Consider the following 8718-nt stretch of genomic DNA (forward strand, 5'->3'; position numbering starts at 1 on the left):
TGGTAGTTAACTGGAGATAAGAGTCTCATATACTTTCTCACCCTGGCTGGCTTTGAACTGTGATCCTCAGATGTCAGCCTCTTGCACTTTTTTTTGGTCAGTCATGGGTCTTGAACTCTGGGCCTGGGCACTGTCCCTGAGCTCTTCAGCTCAAGGAGAGTGTTCTACCACTTGAGCCACAGCACCACTTCTGCTTTTCTGGTGGTTAATTGGAGATAAGAGTCCCATGGACTTTCTTGCCCAGGCTGGCTTTGAACTGCAATCCTCAGATCTCAGCCTCCTGAGTAGCTGGGATTACAGGTGTGAGCCACCAACACTGCCTGCCCCCACTGCCTTATATTCCCTGAAGTATATGGCCCCAGTTTCTCAGAATCCTGTAATCTCAGTCAACAAGTCAAAGCTGGAAGGGACTGTCCAGTCCAACTTCCAGTTTGCTGAAGGGGACACCCAGGCTTAGCGTTCCACAGTCCCAAGGTAACTTGAGACCTTTAGTTCTTTCTCCAGAAGTGTATTGTGCCCATTTCATAAGCTCCTTGCTTTGTGTACATGTGTGCACGTATGTGCATGTGATTTCCTGTCCTACAACACAGCACTGGGATGGACACACAACTGCTGACAGGGGAGTACAGGTGGGTCCTGGGGGGGGCAGTCACTCCATCCTTTCTTTGTCATCACTTCATGGGGGTTGTCAGCTGTGGTGCTCATAGAGATAATGTGCAAGAATCTAGATTAGGTCCTTAGTTTTTCTGGGGTTAAAACATTAGTATACAAATCATAAGTCTGTGTCTACAAAGGCTGAGAACAGAGCCTGGGAAGGGGGCTGCTGAGATGAGGAGTTGAACTGATGAATGAAGGCAAGTGTGACATAGTGCTTTTGCTAACCAAAAGAACGTCGACAATCACTAGCAAATCACTAGAAACCAGCAGAGAGGCCTGGAACAGATTCTCCCATGCAGATGTCTGAAGGAACCCTATCCACATCTTGATCCTGGACTTGTTGCTTCCAGAACTGAGATGATACATTTATATTGTTGAGGCCACATGGTTTGTGATACTTCATTACAGCAGCCTGAACAAACATATCAATTTTGATGAGCAAGGGGAATGTCTTCCGCCATGCTGGCCTAGCCTACATGGGGCTGGCTTGTCACTTCTTCATCTGCCTGGACACTTTGTTAGAGTTTATAAGACATATCCTCCCCAAATACATCTGGAAACTGCCTGACTCTGGGAAATACATTTAATTTCTCAGAAAGGACCTGGATACGGTCTGTCTGGTGGTGGGGTACCTGGAGGGCTGGGCTGGCCAGTCAGTTTCCTGTACTGTCTCTTGGGGCGGCCCTTTCTGACTAGGTTTCTCAGAAGCTATATAGAGGATGTTTCTGGGAGACAGATTATGTTTTCCTATTGGGGGTCTACACTTAGGCCCTGTTATCGCAGCCTCCAACTTGTACGGGTTTTTCTGCCATTGACGTCATGGCAGCCGGATACGCTGGGCTTCATCTGCACGGAGGAGGAAGAGAAGGAGGTACATTTCCACCACACGGGTTTTGTTCCGAGAACTCGCTAGCCCGCCCTAGCTGCCTTGGCCCAGGTGGGATGACGTGGGTGCTAGCGGATGTGGTGGGTGACATCCATCTGGCCATGGTACAAGCCCTGGATTCTGTAAATTGGGTCTTTCTTGGGTTACAAAAGGGCCCCGACTTGGGAGTTTGGTGAGTACCAGGCATGCCCTACAGATATTGAGACCCCTGGGGTCTTCAAATAGCCCAGCGCCAGAACCCCAGAATTGTAGGGCATCCTTTCTTAGATTCAAAGGATCCCAGAATCTCAAAACCACATATTCACTGGAGTTTACTGACTTAACTTCTCAATACACATAGATCAATGTCCTTGGTTTACAACAAATGGACTACCTGAAGGACAGGGAAGCTCACAACTTCAGATGGCCTCCTGCTCACTAGGCCTGGAATGAGCTTCTTCCTCTAGCTCCCTCCTGAACTATGATAGCAGAGAATCAGAAGAGCTCTTCTCCTGCCCTGAGCCTGGGATCAGGCTGTGTCATCAATCAGCTCTAACACTCTTTCAAGTTTATATCTACATTGGTGATAGGTACAATCTTCCAAATGAATAAACAAGAACTGCTGAGCAAAATGGCGGTGCTTTGTAAATGGGCATGTACATGGCCTCAGACTAACAGTTTGCCTCAGACAATGCCCCTGAGTTTGTAGCACTCTGCCAGAGATGGGTACAGTAGGAAGAAGAGGTTGAAGTTGACTGGCCTTGTGGTCTGGGCCTTACAGAGGGAGTCTACTACCAGGCTCTCTGGAAGGAGTCTAGGATAGAAATCCCTTGAGAGTAGCACCAGTTCTGAGGAGACAGACACAGACAGACAGACTGATATCCTTCTATCATTAGGGGCCCAGGACTTCCACTAGATTTTGTGAGCCTGGGCCCCATGCCATGATTATGGATCACCCTGCTTAAGTCAGGGTACAACCTATGAAAAGGCAGAAGGTGGGAGTTGACAGCCAGGGTCTCACTTTGCTTACCTCAAAGGTCCAGAGGGGGTAAACTGAGGCCCACAATAGGGAAGAGACAAAAACAAGCAAGAGCCCACTGAACATTCTGAGATCTGGTTTTAACTATGCAAGTACATATCTGTGAGGCCTGGATAAGGGTTCTCTTGCCCATGTCTGGGCCTTAGTTTGCCCCTTCCATACAAGGGAAGGGAGAAGGTATAGGACAGACAGGACAAGGACTCTTTTCCTTGGGGTTTGTGTGAGTTATGAGGTATGTAGAAGGCTTTGAATTCATAGATGCCCCTCTATGCAGGGGTGCAGAGAGACAAACCTGCATACACACAAAAATGGAAGGCCAGAGACAGAGAGTAAGAGAAATTGAGGTGGAGAGAGACCTTAGGTGGACAGACGTAGATACATAGAGAATGAGAGATATAGGGGGTTATTATGAGAAACTGACACAGAGAGACAGGATCGCCTCAAATAAGAACAGTCACTGGCCACTAGTTGGAGGACATATGTCAACTGTAGTAATGAAGACCAGGGAAGAACAAGGTGTTAGAGACACCCACGGCTGGATATTGGATTGTACTGCAAAGCAATAATCAGCAAAGTAGTGTTGTCTTGGTACAAGGACCACACTGAGGAACAGAATAGAATAGAAAGCTTGGACACAGACCTATGCAAATTGGGTATTGAGTTTGTGTGATGAATACAGTATTTCAACATGGGGAACAGGGTAGGCTAGATTAACAAATGTTTATGAGATAATTAGAGGGAAAATAAAGTGACTGGATGGATAATCAGTCCATTTTCCCACCAGCCCCTCCCCGCCCAGTGTGAAATGTCACAATCATCATATGCTCTAGAATAAATTCCTGATCTACTACAGAGATACATTTTAATATCTAACAATGATTGTCTGTTTATAATGTGTCTAGCCCTGTGTGAAGCACTTATTATGATTAATAAATTTAATCCTTTACAAAGACCCTTTGAAAAAGATACTACCACGGTACATATGAGGAAGTGGAAGTACAGCTAAATATCACACAAATGACTTGGGTGAGTCTGGATTCGTTTCAGACAGTCTGGCTCCAGTACACTCTTAACCTCTATAGTAAGTGGAAAAAATGAAGCCATAAAGAAGACTAGAAGCCAAGGCAGAGGTGAACATTTATCTCATTTTCAAGTGGGAAAGGACTTTCTAAGCACAAAACCAGACAGAAACCACACTGAAAAAAAAAGCTAACCTATTTGAATACAAAAAACATCCTAAGTATCACAAAACACCATAAACAAATAGAAAAGGCACATGATGAGATGGGATAAATATTTTCTATATTTATGGCTGACCAAAGGTTACTATTTTTCCAAATAAAGAGCCATGGCACTCCTTTGTATAACTACTTAAAGATAGTAAAAATATTTTTAAAGAGCTATGACAAATCAGTAAGAGAAAAACATGAACACTCTATTAGTACTAAGGATATAACAAGACAACAATCCTCAAAAGCACAAATGGCTAATAAGCAGTAAAAACAAGCAAGGAATACAGATTTCAACAAGTCAGTACTTTGTTTTCTTGTTATATTGGAAAAGCATTGAATAAAGGAGCAATACCCACTAGGATTAGATTGAGTACAGGGAGTATAAAACAGGACATCTTTTGGAAGAACAATTTGCAAAGAGGGCCAGAAACCTTAAAAATATGCATCCTTTATTCCCTAGCAATTTCATTTTCAAGAATCTTAAGGAGCCAGGATGGGATGTTTATGGGGAAAAATGAGAGCCAACCCAAATGTCCAATGATCAGCACCTGATCCACTCAATCACCATTCACGACAATGTGAAGACAGTCATAACAGGCATGAAAGATCATGTGTTCAATTTTTACTGGGCTATAAAACTCATTAGTTGAATAAAGCATGCACAAAACCAATAGAGTGGTTCCCATTTGGTTATAAATACTAATAATTAACATTTAATGCGCATTAGAATATTCCAGAGTGCTAAGCCAGCAGAGACAAGCTCACCCTAGCCCTGAGGGGCCAGAACTCCTCCTGGACACGGACTCTGGTCATAAGCACACAGTTCTGTACTAAACCATGGTTGACCATGGTATGAAGTGCCCCCCCCCGCCTTGCCCCAGGAAAGTCTCCTCTCATGCGATGCAAACCCAAGGTCAGTTAAATAAATTCTCCGTCTAACTTGATATCTTACAATCCTCCTGCTACTGGGGCAAACAGAACTGATGCCCATTCTTGGAAAATATAAAGCTCAACTCACTATAATTAAGCGTCATTTGTGTCCAAATCTCTGTGCTGGATGCTGGGTGGGAAAGCAAGTGAGGGAAGGTGAGTCAAGAGAGTAGAGAGCCCATGGGAGAGAAATGGAGGAAAGGTGATGGATGGAATGTGGCCAAGATGGAGGAGTTAGACAGGGGAGATGATCAGAGCCTGGAAGATAGAGGGACAGAGAATCTTAGTTCCAGGGAGACAGACAGATAAATAGCAAGAGAAAGAGGAGGATGGAGAAACAGGAAGGGACAGACAGGGTGAGCAGAGAGATGGAGAATAAGGAGGCATTGAGAGGGAAGAGACAGATGACGGAATGCAACTGAAATTTCAAGTTACATCTGGATGGCATTTCAAATTGTTCAAAATTCTGACATCCACAAAGACTGGCAGTTTACGTATTAAAAATCGTACTCATCTGCACACCTATCAGTTAATTGATTGGTCTTTGTACCTGCCCAAGCATTGATGGAGTGCTTTACCTATCTGGCAATTTATTGCCTTTTAAAAAAATTTAAAAAGACCTTACCTGGTGGGCTCACAAGTGGCTGGGTGTGTCTAGCTGTAGAGAGGGCTCCTGACCCCTCAAAGCCTACCTCCCTGTCATCTCCTCCATTGGGACCCGCATCTGATGGGAAAGAGTAGGATAGGGACACTCACCTTGATGAAGTGGAGTGACAGAGAAGGATGAGCCTGGCTTGTGGGAAACTGTCACGTATCAAAAACAACGTTGCTTTTATGCTGAGAAGAAAACCACTGCGTGGAAGCCACAGACCTCTCTCTTCTAATAATCCAATTTTTCTGATGAGTATGTGTGGTGATAATCACAGGGTGGGGGGGGGTTCTCATAGTTTTTTTTTCTCTCTCTCTTTTGCTTGCTGTTTCTTTGCTTCTTGATTGTGAGACTTAAACGGAAATTTTGAAATTTTGGGTTTTTTCTTTGCCCTTTACCAGTCATCTGAAAATATGATTTCTTCCCCTTACCACAGAGGTGAGAGGTATCAATGAGATAACAGGGCTCATGAAAAAAAAAACCCACAGTTTTTTTTAAACAAAAGTGTGTAGAGTCAGAAAAAAAATAAGGGAAAAGAATTAAAATCACAGGGGTATCCTAGGTGAGGCAGAGACAGCACTCTGTGTGTGATAAGATATTTGAGGGTCTCTAGCTTAAGAAAGAATGAATCGAAAACATAACTTTGTCCTTCTTCCAGCCTCAGTTTTCCCTTAGGTGGAATCAATAGGGGCACCACCATTTGTGTTGCCCAGGGCGAGGGATCTCTGGACACCCTCATCATACATTCATAGAGAATACATTCATAGGTATATTCATAGAGAAAAAAGTGGGGCATCCACCCCTGTCCCCCACAATTCATGGAATTGAAGAGTTAAGAGTCTTTGGTTCCCAGAATCCACTGAGAGTCACTGAGTGAGAAGGGAGAAAAGTCTTGCCTTACATGTCTTAGAGTTTAAGTGCTCTGGCCTAGCTGCCATCTTACTGAGAAGGTCCGGAGTGGTCCCCAGTATAAATGCATCCAATTTCACACAAAAAGGCTGGAGTGTAGTTTAGGGGGTGGAGTGCTTGCAAGGCTCTGGGTTCCATCTCAAGCACTACAAAAGCAAAATGAAAAAGAAAACTACACCACACACACACACACACACACACACACACACACACACACACACACACACACACACTACAACATTTCTTTTGAGTGTAGTGATGCATGTCTGTAATCCTAGTACTTAGGAGTTTGAGGCAGGAAGATCACAATTTCATTAGCAGCTTGACCCTGTCTCAAAAAACAACCACCACCATTACTATGAAAACTACCATCACCACCACCACCACCACCACCACCACCACCACCACCACCACAATAAAACAGAACTTCACAAAGAAGCCCAGAGGCTTTTTCTGATCCTTTTGTCCTGTTAGGAACAGCATAACTTGATGTTTCTGATATCCTTTGCCTTTGCAATATTATACTCTGAAAAGCTTCAGTTTGTAAGGATGTAGGATTCCAAACATGCACCATCATCTGGTAGCTGACATTTATCTCAATTTTCCACATGCCAGACATGCTTCTTACAAAGAACTGTGTTCAGTCCTCACCAGTCTTTTGCGGTCCATCTGGTCATGACTGCATTGCTGTTATACAGGAGAAAATGGAGGCACGAAGCAGTCAAACAATTTGCCCAAGATCACCGAGTTGGCAGATTACAGAGGGTGTGTATGTTGTTTTCCTTAGTGGGTAGCCTTTGGAGCCCCCAGTTTTCCTGACCCCCAAAGTCTCAGGTTTTCACTTCTCTATGCCATGATAGAGTGGTTCTGGGATTTGGAGATTCCTCTGGGGCCTCGACATTTGTGAGGTTTTAAAGTTGGTCATTATTTGGCAGTTGCATTTTCTCACTTCAGCATGTACCCACTCCTTCCAACAATTAATCAACTGGGAGACCAGCCTCCAGGGGCTTTTCCTGTTGGGCATAGCTGGGCTTCTAGTTTCCTGCTCTTCAGTGTTCTTCATGGCTTGGGGTTCTAGTTATCCTACATCCATTCTGGCCCCTCTGTAAAACTGGCTCCAGGCTTGGGAAAGATAAGTTGCCAACAGCCTTTTTATTCACAAGGTACAAACCTTGTGGCCAGGATCAACCCCTTTGCCCCTTCTTTCATCTGCTCCTTCTCCCTTTCCCTCCCCCCTCCGCCCCCGCCCCATCCTCTTAGCACTCAAAAAAGGAAAGCATCCTTCCTTAATTCAATTTACTTTCCAGGCCCAATTGGCCTGGCAAAAGACCTTAAAAAATTAGCCCAAAGCAGTTAAAAGAAAATGTTACTAGGCTAGTAGTTCAAGGCTGTGATCCTGGCATTTGGGAGGCTGAGGCAGGAGGACTGTGGATTGTGAGTTCAAGGCTAGTCTGGGCAAAAACTTGTCTAGAACAAAGAAAGGGGGGGGAGCTGGGAATGTGGTGGCTTAGTGGTAGAGTGTGTGTCCAGCATGCATGAAGCCCTGAGTTTGATTCCTCAGTACCACATAAACAGAAAAGGCCAGAAGTGTCACTGTGGCTCAAGTGGTAGAGTGCTAGCTTTGAGCAAAAGAAGCTCAGACACAGTACCCAGGCCCTGAGTTCAATCCCTGGGACTGGCAAGAATAAAGAAAGAGAAAAAAAGAGAAAGAAGAGAGAAGAGAGGAGAGGAGAAGAAAGAAAACAAAAACCCAACCTTCTTTACCATTAGTCTGAAACAACTAAAACAACATTCACTGGTTGATTCTGAGATGTTGGGATACATCTGAGACCCAAAGATGGCTCATGTGTGTGCTTGGCAGCTGGAGGAGGTATCATGGTGGAATGAGGACCCTCCACTTGGAGGTCTGAAGGGATCTTGTGTATAACAGAAATTATTACGTGTGGGAGGAAGCAAGAGAGAGGGTGAGGAACATTCTTGTCAGGAAGGAATCTGGGGAGCTGACTGTAAGCATGTCCCCAAGGTTAATAATCCCCTGCTACTTGTGGACTTGGGTCTGAGCATTCCTTACACATCCTGTGTAATTATAAACAGAGGTCGCTTTCCATTCCCTGTACCTGTTTCTGACTGGGTAGGAACTGTTTTTCTCTTTCAGGGTCCTTATGCTTTCCCTAACTATCTTTTACTGTCACTTGCTCCATGACAGTGATTGTCAGAAAGGTGGGATAAAAGCAAGAGGTTAAATTGGCCAAAGGTTTCAAAAAGGCTACTAGAGTGAGGTTTAGGGTGTGGGAGGTATAATGATCTGGAAAGCCAGGATTTTTGTAGAATGAAGGCTGGGGATCAGGTGATTACAGAAGGGCAGAGGTCACTACCTGTCCTCTGTCTTGGACTATATCCTCTTGCACAGGGGATTCTGGGGAAGGGGATTGGGAGG

The sequence above is a fragment of the Dipodomys ordii genome, unplaced genomic scaffold, assembly GCF_000151885.1.
Source record: "Dipodomys ordii isolate 6190 unplaced genomic scaffold, Dord_2.0 Scaffold154, whole genome shotgun sequence".
Lineage (NCBI taxonomy): Eukaryota > Metazoa > Chordata > Mammalia > Rodentia > Heteromyidae > Dipodomys > Dipodomys ordii.